The following is a 21760-nucleotide window of genomic DNA, read 5'->3' on the forward strand; positions in this document are numbered from 1 at the left end:
AGGTCGTGACGTCACTCCAAGCGGGCCACCATGTTGTGTTTCGAAGCGTTTGTTTATCTACACGTTTGTTGGATCGAGTGCTATATTCGTGCTTAAAACTAGCGATTACAGTGTTTACGTGTAGTGAAGCTACTGTGAACATGGTTTACAAGTGTTGTGTGCCAAGGTGTCGTGGGAATTACGGAACTCGACCGAAAGTAATGTTGTTTTCCTTTCCGAAAGATTCGAATCTGCGCTGGAAATGTCTTTCAGCGATTCAACGGGACAATTTCCAACCCACTGAGCACACGAAGGTATGTAAAAACTATATACCTAGTACAATTATTATTTTTTTCTGGTGGAATATCTTACATTTTGGATACATTTGACTAAAATTGTGAGCAAAAGTTCGCAGTAAATAGGCCTAGTATTCGTTATCAAGTGGCTTTATTTTGATTTTGAAAACGAAATATAAATTTGTGGCTCGTGGTATTTTTTATTCGTGTTTAAATTTCCCTGCAGTTCGTATTTTGTTACGCATTACCGTTACGTTTTATTCTCTATTTGTGAGTGGGTGTTGTTTTTCACTCTCGCATTAGTTAGCATGAGTGCTAACGAATGTTGAAACTGCTGTTTTCATGTTTAAAAAGCGATCTCTCTGTATGAAGCATATCTGTTTTATTTTTCGATGTGTCAAACAATGGAACAAATTAATCTAGAAATAGGTTAAATTTATTATTGACGTTTTTAACTTGACACATTGTCTCATTCCAACTGCTGCAAATGTCTGCTGAAGGTTTGTAGATTTTCACTGTTGACTTATGCTCAAAATCTGCCATATTTTTACAGGAAAGAAAATTTACATTACAATAACAACGCGTAATTGTTTATGTGAGGTGAGTTAAAAGTGATTGTTTGCTTGGGGAATGTACTCAGCTTTCCCGAGGGAGCTCTATAAACAGCTACACAATATTTATTTAGGATACTGAAGGCAGAGGAATTTAATATTATACACTGTATTAGTGCAGAATTTTTCAAGTGAGTGTAAATAATAGTTGTCTGGTCCAGAAAGAATGTACTTTATGACAGTGCATTTTTCACAAATGTACCTGGTTTTACCATGTATATCGCAATATTATTTACATCCCGCACTCGTACGTTTTCACTGGCTATTGATAAGTCTTATGCAATTACATTACCAGTAAAAAAGAATTATAAACTATAGTTTCTGCTATATCGCGATTGATAAAGTTACTTATTTTAACCATTCGGCAAAGTACTCTCCTCTTTGCGTGGTATCATTTGCCAAGATCTCGTTTCGTTATCTCCAGCGGTTTACGAGATATGACAGGCGTTACGAATATTTCATTCCCGCGCGTTGCGATCGGAAGTCAAGTTGCTGCAGATGCTCAATTTTTTCGAGATTGGAAGCAGATATTGATCCAAAGTTTTACGAAAATTTCAAATCCTCATCTGTATTTCATACTCAGCAATATAATGTGTAATGTGCATCAAACACAAATTCATAGCGACCCTTATTTTTGATGGCAACGTTCTCAAATTTGATACTTATCTGTGAAATACCACAATAGTTATGACCATTATCGAAATGATTGGCACTTCATCATGAAGCTGCCATATAAAGCTAAAAGTATTTCAGAAATTAATTATTTTCTACGGAATAGGTTCTGTAAAACCGTTTGACAAAGATTTGCAGGCCGTGCGTCTCGTTTCTTTAAGCGCAGCGCCAAGCCAACCCTGGCCCGCTTGGCGTGACGTCACAAGAGCGCGCCGCGGCCTTCTCTTTAGGTGGTGGTGGTTTGATACAGCTCTAAATGCTACTGTACTTTGGGCAAGCCTCTTCATCTCCGAATAACTACTGCAACCAACATCCCTCTGAATCCGCTTACTGTATTCATCATTTAGTCTCCCTCAATGACTTTTACCCTCCCCACTTTCCTCCAGTGCTAAACTGATGATCCTTTGATACCTCAGAATGTCTCCTACAAACCGATCCCTTCCTTTAGTTATATTGTACCAGAAATTTCTGTTCTCCCCAATTCTGTACAGTACCTCCTCATTAGTTACGTGATCGACCTATGTAATCTTCAACATTCTTGTTAGCACCACATTTCAAAAGCTTCTATTCTGTTCTTGCCTAAACTGTTTATTGTCCTAATTTCACTACGTTCCGCATAAATAATTTCAGAAAGGACTTCCTCACATTCGAATTTATAGCCGATGTTAACGAATTTCTCTTCTACAGAAACGTTTTTCTTGCTATTGCCAGTCTACATTTCATATCCTCCTTACTTCGACCATCATTCGTCATTTTGATTCCCAGATAGCAAAACTTATTTAATACTTTAAGTGTCTCATTTCCTAATGTAGTTCCCTTAGCGCCACCTGATTTAATCTGACTACATTCCTTTATCCTGGTTTTGCTTTTGTTGATGTTCATCTTATATCCTCCTTTCGCGACACTGTCCATTCCGTTCAACTGCTCTTCTAAGTCCCTTGTTGTCATAGGCAAACGGCGAAGTATTTATTTCTTCTCTCTGGACCATAATTGCTATTCCAAATTTTTCTTTTGTTCCCTTTACTGCTTGCTCAATATACTGATTGAATAACATCGGGAATACGTTACAACCTTGTCTCACTCCCTTCTCAACTACAGCTACTCTTTCGTGCCCATCGACTCTTATAACTGCCACCTGGTTTCTGTACAAACTGTAAATAGCCTTTCGCTTGCTGTATTTTACCCTTGCCACCTTTAGAATTTCAAAGAGAATGTTCCAGTAAACATTTTCAAAGCTTTCTGCACCAACAGAACGAAAATCAATCATGCCTTCAAAGGCAGTAGATAATGACAGAGTGAGTGTAGTTGTAACAGAAAACTTTGGTAATGTAATTATTACTATATTCACCTTCGAACTCTCTCTTTTTAGTGGTATGATTCGTAAATGAATGCTAAGCTTTATTAGACCAATTCCCACAATGATTACCCAAAATCAACAAACGATCGCAACACGATCAGCATATTACAGCTATGCGGTAGTGCAGAACCTGTATACAATAAATAGAAAGAAAGCAGGTGAGATATGAAACCTTTTGAAGTAGTGTCAGTCTGATGTCCTATTTAACATATCAGAAATCTCCGATACTCCGGACTGTGGAATTGCATTCATGACGTCATCAGTACGGCCCATGTAAGAATTTCTAACATAATTTTTAGGCCGCTATAAACTCCTACAGAATTAACATAAAAAGGTCGTTTTTACACGGGAATAGGTTGAAAGTGGTTACGTAGTAGCATTTTCTTGCATATATTTAACATTTCGTCTTAGTTACACGCCGAAAATCATTTTTCCAACATTTTTTGACATTTCTCTGTGAATAACTAGATAGTTATGAAACACTATGACAGTGTTTTTTCATTAGTTGTATAAAACAGAGCTGTAAAAACAATACCATTATGTTTTCCCTATCATTAATAAGAAGTGAGTTATCTGAATTTATTTACCGCAAGGTGTAATTATTCACTAGTCAGACTGCACACTATAATTTAAAGGAGACAGTTTTTAAAACCTTGCTCAAAACTTGCAAGTACATGTAATATTCTTAAAGGATAGTGAAATGTCTGTTTTCCCAAACGTGTCACACATGTCAACGTTTATTTTGACAAAAATAAATAAGTTTACCTAGACAATATAACCCGCTAATCTGTATTAAAAATTGTTCCATAAAAACACGGGAGAACTGCCGGATATCAGTAACGTCCTGCCACGATATTTCGGCGCAGAGTCTTCTGGCCACCTTCAGGTGAGTGCCACTGTAGTAGTACTGGCGATTACGCGCTGAGCTCCGCTTTTTAAAGCGGTACTGAGGTGACATTGCGCATGCGCTGCTCAGCGTGCGCGTTCATAACGGCTCCGTGCGCTGCACCTTGCGCCCTCCACTGTGAAAGCCTGGCGTATCGGTGTCAGGTCGATTTCCAGCTTTATGCAGATAACTACGTCGACTACGAAGTTTCTCTATAACGGGATTCCAAGCAGAGTTCAGCTGATAACCGTTATCTCGATTGATGAGAGTCTCGTTGTCAGACAATCTTATTTCCACAGATTCATTGATAATCGAGCTCCAAAAGTTTGATGTATGGGCCAAAATGTTTGTGTCGTTGTAATTCATGGAATGGTCTGTGGAAATACAATGTTCGGCGATTGCGGACTTGGTGGGTTGGAGAAGGCGAGTATGCCTTTGGTGTTTCACAATGCGTTCCTGCACAGTTCGTGTTGTTTGCCCTATATATGATTTGCCGCATTCACACGGGATTTTGTAAACACCTGGTTTACGCAGGCCCAGGTCGTCTTTAACGGATCCCACCAGTGATGAAATTTTGGAAGGAGGGCGAAAGATGAGTCTCGCTTTATACTTTCTTAATATTCTGCCTATCTGTGAAGAAATATTCCCAATAAATAGTAGATAAGCAGTCGACCTGAAGGCCTCTTCCTCTTCCTTGTTCCGTCGTCTTCATCACTCTGATCACTTGCCTAGGTGAAAATCCGTTCTTCAAAAATACTTTTGGATGTGTTCCAGTTCCGCTAGAAGACTGTCGGCGTCAGAGATAGTATGGGCACGGTGGATCAACGTTTTGAGAACGTCCATTGTTTGTGCTGGATGGTGGCAACTAGTTGCTTGTAGATACAGGTCTGTATGAGTGGGCTTTCTGTACACCGAGTGACCAAGTGTGCCATCACTCTTCCGCCGCACCAAGACGTCTCAAAATGGCAGACAACCATCTTTCTCTATCTCCATGGTAAACTTTATGTTTTCATGTATGGAGTTCACGTGACGTGAAAATTCTTGGAGACGGTCCAGGCCATGAGGCCACACTATAAAAGTGTCGTCAACGTACCGCCAAAATACTGTCTTTTTAAAAGTGGCAGAGTCGAGTGCTCTCTCCTCAAAATCCTCCATAAAAAGATTGGCCACCAGGGGAGACAAAGGACTCCCCATGGCGACACCACCAGATTGTTTGTAAAAGTCATTGTTAAATATAATATATATATAGGAGAGAGTGTGCTCAAACAAAGCAGTAATGTCTGCACCAAACATATTGCCAACGAGGTGTAATGAGTCAACCAGAGTCACCTTTGTGAACAGTGAAACCACATCAAGACTGATTAATAAGTCATTACTTTGCAGTTGTAGTGACGGAAGTCGACTGATAAAATCACCAGAATTCTTTATGTGATGTGCACACTTGCCAATCATTGGTTTGAGCAAAGATGCCAAGAATTTTGCAAGGTCGTCGGTGGCTGCTCCAAAGTTAGTCACAATTGGACGTAATGGCACATTTTCCTTGTGGATCTTAGGCAGTCCATATAGCCTAGGTGGAACTGAACTGTTTGGTTTCAGTCTCTTGATGACCTCCTTCGGTAGAGAACTATTTGATAAAAGTTCTGCTGTTTTTTGCTCCACTCGGCTCGTGGGATCCTTATCGATTTTGCGATTCGTTGAATCACATAATAAGAACATTGATCGTATTAATACAGTCATCCCTTGATATGAGGACAGTAGGGTTTCCTTTGTCAGATTTTAAGACTACTGTATCCACATCTGCTAGTAAGTTACGGAGGGCTATCCTCTCCATGGACAAGATGTTATTCTTCATTGGTGGACCCCTGGTCAATACACGGCAAGACTCTCGACGAACTTCCTCTGCTTCATCTGTATCAAGACGGCGTACAGCTTCTTCGATGGCACTGATGAAATCCACTAGTGGCGGTGAGACAGGTGTGGGAGCAAAATTCAGTCCTTTTGCTAGCACAGACACAGTCGCGTCATCTAAAGTTTTCTCTGTAGATTAACAACAGATCTTCGAGTTGGAACTTCCTGCTGCATCAGTTTAGAAAGTCTGTCAATCTTGGCAGTTTGCCTCACCACAGCTTTATCATGGCACCAGTTTGTTTTAGCCCACGTCACACTATCCATCCAGTCCCACGACAGAGAAGATAGTCTTGCTGCCAATTCCAAATGTATGTGGAACATGTCCTTTGACACAGAATCCAATTCACGCCGAGTGAAACGAATGCTTTCTCTCACCAAAGCCATGCTTGCTTTACGTTTGATGTTGTTTGCAGCAGTGGTATTTATGAAATGCTCAATTTTGGCAAACGTTGAAATAATGCCCTTGTCTCTGCCACTTAATAAGAAAATCAATGAGCTCAGCAGGCTCGCTCTTCTTTCACGTAACTTGTTGAATCTTACTTGAATGATAGAGACGCCTACGTATACACACACACACACACACACACACACACACACATATATATATATATATATATATATATATATATATATATATATATATATATATATATATATATTACCAGCTTTTCTGCCTGTTTAGAGATGATACGTAAATTATTATGAGAAAAAGTGACCATTATTGACAATATTATTTTTTGACAATATTATTTTGCCTGACTGCAGAGAACCGTTTTTGGAGAACCATCCCCATGAAGTGGGTAGCTAGTCTTGGCTCCTGCGTTGCTGCACCTGAAGATAAACACGGTTTTAATGCTCTCTTGCTGCCGCAGATGTTAGGGGAAGTCGAGCAGAATCCATCTAAGTGATGATTGGATGTGTTGCCACTGCTTTTAGGAAACGCTGATATTTAAATTTAAAGACGTCTTTCTTTTAGGAGCACCGTAAAATGCCAACAGAAACTGCTCACTGTCCTCTATTACTTCTGGAGCATTTTCGTTTGGATTATTGATTACTGAAGTAATCTTTGTAGATTAAGCTTTCTGTGGAGAAGTCGGAATGCTTTCCTTCCCTTGGACAAACGGAAACGATGTCGTGTTAGATCTGCGTACAGCATGCAAAAATACCATTCCTTGACGTAAGTCTCCAAGAGCGCCTAGGAGACAGTAATATGGTTACCTCTGTTAAGGGCATTTTGACGCAGATGACATTTGAAAGTAAACAGGCACATTACCAAGAGCAAGTGTAGTTGCAGGGACGAGTAAATCGAAATCTCTGCCAACTACCACAGATGGGTTCTCTTTTGCATCTCCAGTACTGTTCCAACAATCAATGTATCAACATTAGCCTGTGCTTGCCGCGGTAAAGTACTACCAAACTCCAGATGATTTCTTAAACCAGAAATAAATACTTCCTTATTTCCAGAATTATTGAAAACTTTTCTTGTCCCAACGTGCACATCGCATTATCTGTGAAGTGGGATGTCAAGTGACTGTCATTTGGCCTGACGTCGCCTGTTCTTTTCAGTTTTTGTGCTGCGCATGGAATAACTGTCCAATACGACGTAGTTACTAACAAATGTTACCTCACATAGGTAGAGCACAATCCATGTAATTCTTTGTAAGCCAGACATTTTGGCCAAAGAATTCGCAATAAATATACGCCATATACAACATAGGCACAATCTTGAGGAGGAGAGAGATGCTTGTCGCTTTGGATACTATTATCTAATATCTCAAACAGTACGGTTTTCGTTGTGTTTCTCATGTAACAATGCCCAAACAAAGATGAGGTTTGAGTTCCACAATGAAAGTTTCAGTTTGCTGCGGAGTGTACGCTGATATGAAATTTCCTGGCAAATTGAAACTGTGTGCCGGACCGAAACTAGAACTGGGGAACTTTGCCTTTCGCGGGCAAGTGCTTTACAGTCTGAGCTACCCAAGCATGGGTGGCTACCCGTCCTCACAGCTTCAATTGCGCCAGTACCTCGTTTCACAGGAGAGCTTTTGTTCAGTTTGGAAGGAGAGCTTCTGTGGTGTTTGGAATGTAGGAGACAAGGTACTGGTGGAACTGAAGATATGAGGACGGGTCGTGAGGTGTGCTTGTGTAGCTCAGATGGTAGAGCACTTGCCCGCGAAAGGCAAAATTCCCGAGTTTGGGTCGTGGTCCGGCATTCAGTTTTAAGCTGCCAGGAAGTTTCAAGGTTTGAGTTGTTCGTTCATGGTTTAAACCTTTTTTGAGGTCCTCATCAGGTTTCAAAACACAACTTACTCTTAAGAATAATTATATGGTGTTTATAGGTGTAGCCAAGTTATCTTTGATTTTGACAGCTGTAGTCATATGTGCTAATGTACGCACCTTGTCAGTTCGTTGCAAATGAACATCCATGAAAGATGGCCGAACTATTTGTTCCGCTGCAGCTTATCCGACATTAACTGCTTCGTCACAATTAACAGCCTCACTTGCTGCAATAATACATAGATAGGAGCGCAGAACAATTTTTGAATGGAGAATGTGAGGCAAACCATGCCACCACATTTGAAAAATCTGTATTATCACCTATTTGTTGTGATTTCCTAATCTGAAAGTGCTGGTCAGAGAAGGTTGCTTCCATACAGCATGTTTAATGAGCTCTGAACATGCATGCATCCCTCGCACACGTCGATTCAGGATGCAGTTCATTATACCACGTGCATTCGTTAGAGCACTAGATGATGTGAACCCTGTTATCAATACTTATTCTATCGCCGTATCACTCCATTTACGAGCCCACATTTTGTCGTTAGGTCTAGTTGCAAATTATAAGTGCGGTGGCAGATTTTTGGAGCTCTTCTGGTGTCAGCCTTTCTTCGAGTGTTGACATCTGTTGTAAGTATAACTGTACACACTACTCATATGCGAGGTGGCCAGCTGCATACAAAAAAATGAATCATATTATTCACCATTTTTAGAGGCAACCCTTATCTCCAGTGCGTTTCCGCACATACAAACAGCCTAATGGTGCTAACCTGTTCGTATTACTTCACCCAAAATGCGGCAGTCAGAATACTCGGTGTTGCTTCATTCATATGAGTCTGTAGTTTCTCCATTGTCGTTATTATCGTGCTCACGTTGGGGAAATCTTCAGTAGCTTGAACTGTGTGTAATGTTGCTGAGTGTAATGCTTGGAGGTTAGCGAAAGTAAATTGGTCAGTGTCCAGATTATGCATGAAATGAATTCCAAGACAGAACTGTGTGACGAAATAAGCTCGTAATGAACGAGAAAGTAGATGTCCAGTCAGCATTTTGTCAGTGTTGTTAGGGGCATTCGTAATGGACCATAACTCTCTAAGTCCACTTACCGATGATGAATCCAGTTGCACATGACATTAGTGTGTGGAATCCGCCAAGTACGACTACTGACTACAACTATTGACAACTCACCCTTGTTTTCTCTTTCAGCCACAATTTTTTTTTTACATTAAAGATTGATCAAATGTGAGAATGCAGATGCCTTGCTGCAGACGTTTACACTATTCTACTGCATATAATATCACACAGTAGACGGCTTCCATATTAGATGGCAGCATACTGAGGAAGGAGAGGGTTAATACAGCAGCTCTATCTTTACCGACCACTCATGCGACTGCTGAAGATGTGCACGTCCCCACTCCAATTCGGATTTCTGGGAACTCCTACCCAGGAACCACATATCCACATAAAAGTAATGAGACCATTCTTAATGGATTGTGGCTTATACGAGCTACACTCACTTTCGAGGTCCTTCATAGTAGTCCAACTGATGTTGCCTTTGTTCCCATTACATTCATACAAAGGAAAATTAACTTTTCTTTCTTCACATATAGCTATTTGATCTTGAAAGTTCAGTTTTTTAAACGACTGATACGTTTGCCCTCCTGGACAGATTCTATTGGAGTAATACGCAATCTCCCGACCATAGCGTGGAATGTTTGAAACCGTTCGACTGTACCTACATTACAGCCTGTGTTGTCGAAAACAAACTGCTCCATAGAATTTTGATGAACATTCGGTGGATCTTGCGGTAAAGCTGATGCTTCGTACCGACTGACTTCCTTGTAAGACGCAAAAATACGTACGTTAGGAAGCATCTCTACATGAACACCACAGGCACCCTGTCTGTATGTCTCTACGCCTAATCCAGATTGTGTGGATAAAAGGAAAGATTTCGGTCTGACACAGGACGGAGTAGCTTGAAAAATGACATCAACAATATCATCCTCATTATATCGTATTTTGCCAACATCTGCAATAAAAGTGGTGAGTATTTCTGGGATGACGTCGGTACTTTTCAGAAAGGTAGTTCCTCGCATTGGATATGTATCACATTGTTGTATCATTGATCGTACGTCTTCTTTCACGATGGCAGCTGCTGTTTTCACTATTTTCATAGATTCTGCTACACGATCGTCCTTTCTTTGTGCGTACAAAGCATTTGTGTGAATGCTGTGACCAATACCGCGGAAATACACAAGTGTAGAAGTTTGTCCTGGCATGATAGTGATGATAATGATACTCCCAAAGTCAGTCTGTAGCTTTCGCAGGAATTTCTCTGAGCACGTTTCACTACTTGAAGGTAGGTAATCACATAACAGATCAGCGGTCACTTGTTCATCCCCTGACCGTCCTTTCTTCCGAGATGATGGCATTTTGTAAAAATTCTTAAATTTTTGTAACAAGTGCTGTGGTATCTGGCTTCAGCAGCAACCAAATTAATAACACTTCCATTATAGTTGTCACATTTCCAATTCATTCACCATTAGAAAATTTATCGGTGCTCAGAACACACTGTTTACTCTTTAGGAAAAGCGCTTCGTATGTATTTTGGCGATACAGAAGCAAATTTTTACAATGTTTATATCATGCCTTTCAACAGAAGAGGCCATGCTATTTGAAGCAGGATCTCAGATTCGGAATTTTTGGAGGAGAGCGTTGGACGAAAGCAGCAATACTGCTGGGGCGTGTGCAGTTCCTAGGACAGCACACACGCACCCGGACTGCAGCAACACCTTTTAGTTTCCAGTTCTTTGTGTAATCCATCTTTACGTTGAAGATTGCTTTTCACTAGAGTATCTATAACACGAGTAAAAGTAAGTGTTTGCTCTTGTGACAGAGAGGCTTTACTGCAAATAAGGCACATCTTTTCCATATCCACAGCGCGAAATAGTTGTTCAGTTACACATAAATCTGAAAAGTACAAAATAAAGGTTCTTTGTTTTTGTTTTTGTATCGACCTGCATTTAAAGTATACGTAGGAAAATATCAGCACAAATAAAGTTGCAGTTTATTCACGGTTTACCAAACTCACAACAATATAATATTATGGACATTTTAAAGGTATTCGTATGCACAGATGCTCTGTTAGTCTAGTAAATACACACAACGAACAGGAAAATCACAAGTGGTAGTCCCAGTATCATGTGGCAATTAAACCAATGAAGACTCCAAACTACTAACGTAGGAAAATAGTATTACAGAGGAAAATTATATTACAGAGTCTGGCTAGTGAATAATCACATCTTACGGTAAATAAATTCAGGTACTTCCCTCACTGTTTTTATAGGGAAAACATGTTCTTTTGTTTCACAGCTCTCAGAATGCGTTACGTAACTGATGAAAAACACTGGCAATTGTGTTGCATACCCACCTAGATATTCATAGAGGAGCACCAAAAAAATAAGATTTTATCTCATATTTCCTCCCCCCGTGAACCATGGGCCTTTCCGTTGGTGGGGAGGCTTGTGTGCCTCAGCGATACAGATGGCCGTACCATAGGTGCAACCACAACGGAGCGGTATCTGTTGAGAGGGCAGATAAACGTGCGATTCCTGAAGAGGGGCAGCAGTCTTTTCAGTAGTTGCAGGGGCAACAGTCTGCATGATTGACTGATCTGGCCTCGTAACACTAACCAAAACAGCCTTGCTGTGCTGGTACTGCGAACGGCTGAAAGCAAGGGGAAACTACAGCCGTAATTTTTCCCGAGGGCATGCAGCTTTACTGTATGATTAAATGATGATGGCGTCCTCTTGGGTAAAATTTTTCGGAGGTAAAATAGTCCCCCATTCGGATCTCCGGGCGGAGACTACTCAGGAAGACGTAGTTATCAGTAGAAAGAAAACTGACGTTCTACGGATCGGAGCGTGGAATGTCAGATCCCTTAATCGGGCAGGTAGGTTAGAAAATTGAAAAAGGGAAATGGATAGGTTAAAGTTAGATATAGTGGGAATTAGTGAAGTGCGGTGGCAGGAGGATCAAGACTTTTGGTCAGGCGAATACAGGGTTATAAATACAAAATCAAATAGGGGTAATACAGGAGTAGGTTTAATAATGAATAAAAAAATAGGAGTGCGGGTAAGCTTCTACAAACAGCATAGTGAACGCATTATTGTGGCCAAGATAGACACGAAGCCCACGCCTACTACAGTAAAACAAGTTTATATGCCAACTACCTCTGCAGATGATGAAGAAATTGATGAAATGTATGATGATATAAAAGCAATTATTCATATTGTGAAGGGAGACGAAAATTTAATAGTCATGGGTGACTGGAATTCGAGAGTAGGAAAACGGAGAGAATGAAACATAGTAGGTGAACATGGTTTGGGGGTAAGAAACGAAAGAGGAAGCCATCTGGTAGAATTTAGCACAGAGCATAACTTAATCATAGGTAACACTTGGTTCAAGAACCATAAAAGAAGGTTGTATACATGAAAGAATCCTGGAGATACTAGAAGGTATCAGATAGATTATATAATGGAATAGATTAGAGATTTAGTAACCAGGTTTTAAATTGTAAGACATTTCCAGGGGCAGATATGGACTCTGACCACAATCTATTGGATATGAACTGTAGATAAAAACTGAAGAACCTGCAAAAAGATGGGAATTTAAGGGGATGGGACGTGGATAAACTGAAAGAACCAGAAGTTGTACAGAGTTTCAGGGAGAGCATAAGGGTACAATTGACAGGAATGGGGGAAAGAAATACAGTAGAAGAAGAATGGGTAGCTCTGAGGGATGAAGTAATGAAGGCAGCAGAGGATCAAGTGGGTAAAAAGACGAGGGCTGGTAGAAATCCTTGGGTAACAGAAGAAATATTGAATTTAATTGACGAAAGGAGAAAATATAAAAATGCAGTAAATGAAGCAGGCAAAAAGAAATACAAACGTCTCAAAAATGAGATCGATAGGAAGTGCAAAATGACTAATCAGGGATGGCTAGAGCACAAACGTAAGGATGTTGAGGCTTATCTGACTAGGGGTAACATAGATACTGCCTACAGGAAAATTAAAGAGACCTTTGGAGGAAAGAAAACCACTTGTATGAATATCAAGAGCTCAGATGGAAACCCAGTTCTAAGCAAAGAGGGGAAAGCGGAAAGGTGGAATGAGTATATCGAGGGTCTATTCAAGGGCGATGTACTTGAGGACAATATTATGAAAATGGAAGAGGATGTAGATGACGATGAAATGTGAGATACGATACTGCGTGAAAAGTGTGACAGAGCACTGAAAGACCTGAGTCGAAACGAGGCCCCGGCAGTAGACAACATTCCATTACAACTACTGACGGCCTTGGGAGAGACAGTCCTGACAAAACTCTACCATCTGGTGAGCAAGAAGTATGAGACAGGCGAAAGACCCTCAGACTTCAAGAAGAATATAATAATTCCAATCCCAAAGAAAGCAGGTGTTGACAGATGAGAAAATTACCGAACTATCAGTTTAACAAGTCACAGCTGCAAAATACTAACGCGAATTCTTTACAGACGAATGGAAAAACTGGTGGAAGTTGACCCCGGGGAAGAGAGGTTTGGATTCCGTAGAAATGTTGGAACACGTGAGGCAATACTTACCTTACGCCTTATCTTAGAAGAAAGATTAAGGAAAGGCAAACCTTTTCTAGCATTTGTAGACTTAGAGAAAGCTTTTGACAATGTTGACTGAAATACTCTCTTTCAAATTCTAAAGGTGGCAGGGGTAAAATACAGGAAGCGAAAGGCTATTTACAATTTGTACAGGAACCAGATGGCAGTTATAATAGTCGAGGAAAGGGGGTGGTTGGAAAGGGAGTTAGACATGGTTGTATCTTCTCCCCGATGTTATACAATCTGTATATTGAGCAAGTAGTAAAGGAAACAAAAGAAAAAGTCGGAGTAGGAATTAAAATCTATGGAGAAGAAATAAAAATTTTGAGGTTCGCCGATGACATTGTAATTCTGTCAGATACAGCAAAGGACTTGGAAGAGCAGTTGAACGGAATGGACTGTGTCTTGACAGGAGGATATAAGATGAACATCAACAAAAGCAAAACGAGGATAATGGAATGTAGTCGAATTAATTCGGGTGATGCTAATGGAATTCGATTAGGAAATGAAACACTTAAAGTAGTAAATGAGTTTTGCTATTTGGGGAGCAAAATAACTCACGATGGTCGAAGTAGAGAGGATATAAAATGTAGACAGGCAATGGCAAGGAAAGCGTTTCTGAAGAAGATGAATTTGTTATCATCGAGTATAGATTTAAGTGTCAGGAAGTCGTTTCTGTAAGTATTGGTATGGAGTGTAGCCATGTACGGAAGTGAAACATGGACGATAAATAGTTTGGGCAGGAAGAGAATAGAAGTTTTCGAAATGTGGTGTTACAGAAGAATGCTGAATACATGGGTAAATCCCGTTACTGATGAGTAGGTATTGAATAGAATAGGGGAGATGATGAAGTTGTGGCACAACTTGACACACCAATTTAGCATTGGAGGGCAGCGTGGAGGGTAAAAATCGTATAGGGAGACCAAGAGATGAATACATTAAGCAGATTAAGAAGGATGTAGGTTGCAGTAAGTACTGGGAATGAAAAAGCTTGCACAGGATAGAGTAGCATAGAGAGCTGCATCAAACCAGTCTCAGGACTGAAGACCACAACAACAACAACAAAATCACATATTTGGTTAATATAGCTCAATATAAATGTTACATATATTTAATATATTTCAACTATTTGTATGTAATTTGGTGCAAAACGTCCTTTTAAGTGAATTTTGTGGGATTTTGTAGCCGTTAAAAAATTAATCTAGAAATTCTTATTGGACCCATATTGATGACGTCATAACCCCGCCTCTATATTCCGGAGCTTCAGGATCTTTAAATATGTTAAACAAAACATCAAACTGAGGCTACTGCAAAAGGTTTCTTATCTCACCTATTTTCCTTCTATTCAGGCCGTTCTTGCATGAAGTTTCTGGACTGACGGTATGAGTGCAAAACGTCCTTTTAAGTGAATTTTGTGGGATTCTATAGCCGTTAAAAAAATTAATATAGAAATTCTTATTGGACCCATATTGATGACGTCATAACCCCGCCTCTATATTCCGGAGCCTCAGGATCTTTAAATATGTTAAACAAAACATCAAACTGAGACGACTGCAAAAGGTTTCTTGTCTCACCTATTTTCCTTCTATTCAGGCCTTTCTTGCATGAAGTTTCTGGACTGACGGTATCAGTGACGATCTTTGTCTAATTTCACTATGGCCACGACCCATGAGTCTTAAACTAACCCTAAGAGGCCAAGGGTACTTTTTATGTTTCCATGAAAGTTGATCACAAAGGACGAATCCCAAATAATGCTTAATGAATCTATTAAAACTACTTAAAAGCAGAACAATACCTATGCAAATCTATTGATGAACATTTAAATTAAGAGGAAAAAATTGTTACAGCCTGCAGAAAATCTCTCCCCTCTTTACATGGTACTCTAAACTATAGAAGAATTGTTCCACATCCAATTTAACGAAGTTTTGTCCTGCCATTTGTGGGTCAAATCGTCACGACTCTGTTGTATTTCACCATGACACAAACAGTTAAAAACTCAGAGACACGAGGTAGCTCTGAATGTTTGTAAACCATAAGTGTGTCCACCATTTTATTCATCCGTTTCAAGTCACTGGTGTCATCGACACAAATTATCCACGTATCAAATACCTATAATATTTCCAAAATTTTATATCAGACCGAATTTGATCGACGTCATTTCTATATATTTATATAACACTACAGCTTATCCCACCTCATTCTCCATTTCAGCAATATGACTTTATAACAAACTAAGCTATAACGTACATCTCACCAAAAACCACTCGGCATTAAAGCGGAAGTTCAAGTTTTATGCGTTCTCATCAGCGTAGCTTCTCTCTCGGCATATATCAGTTTGTCTCTTGTTCTCAGACTGCTTGATAGCATTTCTGCCACACTGTAAAGTATCCATACTTTTCTCATCCTTATGTCTGTTCTGTCCCTTCCATCTCATCTGCAAAATATACCCTATTATTTGTCCCTCTTCTTCTTGTCAGTAAACTTCATTTCAACATTTGATTCATTCTATAGCTGCCATGCATATCTCTTAGAAGCTGTTACTTAGATTCGTTAAATATAACTATTAATATTTTATTATTACTATTGTTGTTATCATTATATATATATATATATATATATATATATATATATATATATATATATATATATATATATATCCATATGGTTATTCAATAAGAATACCAAGTTATGTGTAATAGGACCTAATGTTACACTGTAAAATGATTTAATAATTAATAATAATTGTTAAATTCAGTCGCATTCATTTGTGATGTCCCATGATAATGATAACAAGGCCATAAAGTAACTGCAGTAAAGCTAATATGTAGTATCACAATAGATGCCAACAATATGGCATCACATCTAGACCATAAATAATTGCGCCCATCGTTCCTTAATAGGTAGGTACAAAAAAGGAAATGTTGTTTATTGACTATCGTGCTCTCCTGATATGACAAAATTTTGTTCCTTCATGTGAGGTAATACGAAATGCTTTGCTTGCGAGACAGCATTCACGAATGAAATAGACCTCATGGCAGGTTTTATCGTTACCTGGGACAATGTCCCGGCGTCAGAGTGATGGTTCGTATGGGAGTGAAACAACTTAGTAGAACGATGTTACGATAGCAAGAAAACTGATCTGTGCCCTGATGATAGAGTGTTATCAGTTTGAAACCTCTAGAAATCCTGCAGACAAAACAAATACCAAAATGCGTCTATGTGGAGTCTAATCTTTTTAACAAGGTAACGTTAATTATTAATCACAAATTTTACATTTTCCTTTCAACTCATACGTTTCGGAAAATCTTAAAGAGACACGGTTCCTAAAAAATGCGTTATAAAATTGTTTTGAGTTGAAACACGGGAACAGGGCGCACACAATCATCTCATGTTACCAGGACATATATTTCACGCGTAGACAGTTAATAATAATAATGGAAGGGTCTAGAACTTACAAATCGTTTTGCAACTATGAGAATGCATGACTGAGTTGCTTTTGAGGTCGAAATCAAATGTATTCAAACATAGGCACTGGTGCAGGATGTTTTCAAAATTCAATTTTTAATCTACCTAAAAGCTGTTCAACACCACCTACGTGATTGCCATTTCTCAAACCTGAAAAGTTTAATCGTCACGGAAGCAACGTTATTCATCTATCTTGAGGTTCGTTTGATAACTTTTTGCTTTCATTGTTACCCACGTGGAATGATTAACGAGCACAGAACGCATCAGTTACCATAGAATCTTTCCGCTGTTGATGAACATCCTTTGCGGCTTTTCCAGTTTGATTGCAGATCGCACTGTGCTGTCAGTGTGTATGAATCTCGTGTCCTTCACCCGTGGCTAAACATGACCCCGCCTTCATTCGCTCATTCCTTTAGGTTAACTCAAATTTATAAACAATGCTTTGCGTATGGAGACTAGGGAACATGTGCCAATGTTTGTTACAGATGTGCTTGTCACTTTCACCAAAGAACCACTATGTGACAAGCTCCGGATGCCTTTATTACAGATATAGAATTTAGATGTATGCCCTTTAGTTTACATTAATAATAAGGGCTGATCCTGCAATTAATTTATACTACAGATATTTCAGTTGATGTTCATTATCCACAAATCAATACCACATCCAGGTTCTGTAAGTTTTTTTATTTAAATTACATTGCTGGAAATATAATTTAATATATTTTGTCGTCTTTAGTAATGACCGGGTTTTCTGAGTTCCATATGATTCACTATTAACTTCTCCTTCTGCATGATTCTTATCCGAATTCCCGCGCCTGATTAAACTATACTGTTCCCCTACAGAATGCAGCAGCCCTCTTTTAATATTTTTTAACATTAAAAAACTGCAGCCCCTCTTCAATATGACTGCTTCTGTCTCGATGTCACTGCCCTAAACTTGCCAATATTTCTGCATAATTTTTTATTTATCTCGCCATTAAATTAAGCTCTCTATTCTAACGTTAGTATAGTGATGCAGCCTCTAGATTTTACTTTCATTTATTTGGAAATTTCAGCCTAATGTTCTGTCTCTTATAGTGACATGTGAAACGGGCATCCGTAAACGTCAGTTTCCTTCAAATGCAAGCAATTCCTAGTAAATCACAATATATTTATGTGCCTTTTGCTAGAAGAAAGGCTAGTTCTGGGGGGTCGGTCAGTTTGTAAATGTTTGTACGATTAACAATTCTAATGAGACAATAATAGTTCCAGTGAAAGGTGATTTCTACGCTCTTCCTAACGTATAAAGTTTTCGGCTATTTCACGCCATTTGACCTTCGAAAAATCTGGCACTGTAGCACTTTATTTCCCTTCACGACAGTGAGACTACCTGCCGATATATCAGATGCTTTTCACTATCTTAGCCGGCTACCCTTCTATAAGGTTTCCAGACTAAATTTGTAAATCCCACGACGTTAAGTTACATCTCTGTAGTCGATTCTGTTACTGAATGTCACAGACTTGCACACAAGTCATGTATCCCGATGATGGTCAATTTCCACTCAAGAGAACTGAAAATAATCCCTATCTCTGTCAGTGAGGTATTATTTATAATTAACTTTATATTCGTAAATGCATTCGCTACGTACATGACATCCATATTCGTTATAATGGTTGACATCCGACATACAAATACAGAGACATTTCAACTCATAAAGAATAAAATAACTCTGACGTTTGTTAACACGACTGGCCATGAGTACTAATTATAGATCTAGTGATATATTTGGTACATTGTTCGTACCGCAGGACGCATGTAAATGACTACTGACAAAAAACGAACATCGTTCACCATTTCGATGCAAAATATGGCCCTATCGTACTTACGTGGAACTAGCTGTAATCTTTTCAACAATCAAATATTCACGCTACGCAAAATATGTTTTTCTTCATTACAATCCTCTGCCTTATGTAAACCATAATTCTTCTACGTGAATTTACAGTTGTTATGTATCGTCTGAAAGTGAACATGACACGTCACAGTAAAGAATACGTATGATCTATTCTATGATAGACGAAGATCAATAAAGGTACTATTCTGACGTTATAACAGAAATTCTTCTTACTAATAACATTGTTCCGAGCGTTCTAATTAGCACCCGTATATTAATTCCAATTTATGCAGGAAGACGGTAGAGATAATTGCGTTTTCCCCGTTCTTCCTTCTGAAACCGCTTGCCCCCTTTACAATTGAATGGCAAAAAGAGGTTTAACTGTCGAAATATTCGACATCAATTTTTTTTCATATTTAAAGAGCAACGGTTTACGGCGTTTTCCAAATGGTAATAGTAAAATTCTGCACGACGTTAAATTTCAGTTGCCGCAAGCTGCACACAATATACAAGCTATAAACGCTGGAGCTACTAGAGCTTCCATTATGTACAGAGAGAAATACAATTGCTTACGGTGGAAAAGGTTCAGTTACGGTGGGAAACGTACGGTAGTGATCGAATACCTCAACAATAAATTTCCTGACTTGTTAGTGGCTCTGGCGTGGTCATAAAACCTTCAGGTGACCATTTACTATGGAAGGATGCAGCAGCATGGTACTTCGAAATACGGTAGACTGGAACCACTCGACGATTAGAAGTCAGTTAAAGTTAAATGTCAAATATACAAATGCCTCGGGAATGAAGTAATCACTGATCAGCGAGTTCTTGTTGTAAGCTGACACTTCTTTCAAACTAGACGTGAGTGTTCATACTATAAGAACAAGTAAAGAGTTTATGGCCTAAAATATACTCTCAAACCGTGAATAAGTCTCAGTCATAAAGCTATATGACCTTTGAATAGCTACACGAGGTGGCAATGCTTACGTAAAGCTAAACAAGAATGGATCAATTACTCGGAGGAAACACAATTGCTGTGATATCTGAGATTTTCTCGGCACTATTGCTTAATGGCATGTTTCCAAGTGTTCTGCCAAGTTGCTGCTCCTTTTATGCACCATAATTCGACGACCGGTCCAGCCACCATCTTCAGGTGCTGCGAGCTCGTCTGTTCGTGCACACGCTGCGTAGTCTTCAACCAGGCTGTAACCTATTGTTGACGCCTCTCCGCTGTTTATACCCGAGATGGATTCTCGACGTCCACTAGGTCATTTGATGCTCTTTTGTTTTTCAGAATGGGCTGTGATATTCCGTGAAACGCCAAGTTCTCTCAGCGTTTTGCAACTTTCGTGCATGTGATGGGAGGAAAGATACTGTGAGTAATAAACTGAGGGCCGGAGTACAAAGGTTATTTAAATTGAAACCTCTTTCCCTGATTAATCGATTATGTGAAATTTTTATTTCCGTACACTCCTTCATTATGCTCTACGATACTAGTCTCGTCGTATTTCATTTAATAATTCGAAGCAGTGCTCGGTGGCAGCAGATTTGCTTGGCTGTTTCAATCTAAGTGTCGTTGGTGTTCCATGCAGCTCTCCTCGACTGTTCTGATACTCTGCCCCACGTCACAAATGGCACATTTGCACTGAATGTGACGGACAGCTGACTTCCGGAGACCTAGATCGTCACCATACTTTTTATCTCATTTGAAGGACGCGGGATACACTGGATGCCAATCTTCCATAGGAATGTACCAATCTTTCAAGATATAGCGCAGACGAATACTGTATATCAGAAAGGTAAAAGGACGGACACGCAAAATTACTGGTCGTTATCCGTAACATCGCTCTGTTGCAGAACTATTGAAGATACCTGTATTCTCAGATCAAATATAATAAATTTCCTTGAGACAAAAAAGTTCGTGTCCACGAATCAGCATGGTTGTAGAAGCCATCGCTCGTGCGATACTCAGCTCGCCTTTTTGTCACATGGTAATATCACTCTAATAATAAACTGTGGTGGTCACCCTCGAACATATTACAGACCTCTGTTTGAGCAATCGGAGATTCTGAATGCTGGTTGGCATTATATTTATTAACTGAAAAAGTTACTCGTTTATACCTTCTTCCATTCTATAGAAGAATTTCTGTTATTGAAATGTGTAAAAGGTGGTAGATTTTCAAGACTAATTCATATTCTGGACTTTTATTAATAAGAAATAAATAAAAACCTTACAAATATTAACACGTACCCACATTTACAAATTAATCTGAAATACTAGTGTAAAATGACCAATTCAACATCATCACGAGTTACAGTGTGAATGATACATGGAACATGGGCCTGATTAAACAGTCCATATAGCCTTTACCCAGAAAAAAGATGGGCATTATGTCTTCTACTTCCTGTCATCTGATTTGGGCAAATGTTACGTATAGCTTTCACGTTTAAGGGGGTCATTCAGTGGTACGTGTTGTGTTAAAAGAGATATTTCTTGCTTGTTTTTAATTACCTGCATAATGTAAGCCCACAAATTCGTCTAGGTGGTGAAATAAGGTACTTATTTTATTCGCATGATTTCTTGCAATTACAATAGGTAATTGATTTGACATTGAATTGGAATTTTGGCAGAGGGAAGGAAGGTTAGGACCGATTGATTGAGTTCAGTTACCAATTAAAAACCTTATAGATGTATCGTCATAAGAAGAACTTGCAGAACACAATTCTTCAGTTGCAGTAATTTTACCTTAAAAGACTACATTAAAAATAAGGATCACAAATAAATTGTAGGAAC

Source organism: Schistocerca cancellata, chromosome 8, assembly GCF_023864275.1.
Source record: "Schistocerca cancellata isolate TAMUIC-IGC-003103 chromosome 8, iqSchCanc2.1, whole genome shotgun sequence".
Classification (NCBI taxonomy): domain Eukaryota; kingdom Metazoa; phylum Arthropoda; class Insecta; order Orthoptera; family Acrididae; genus Schistocerca; species Schistocerca cancellata.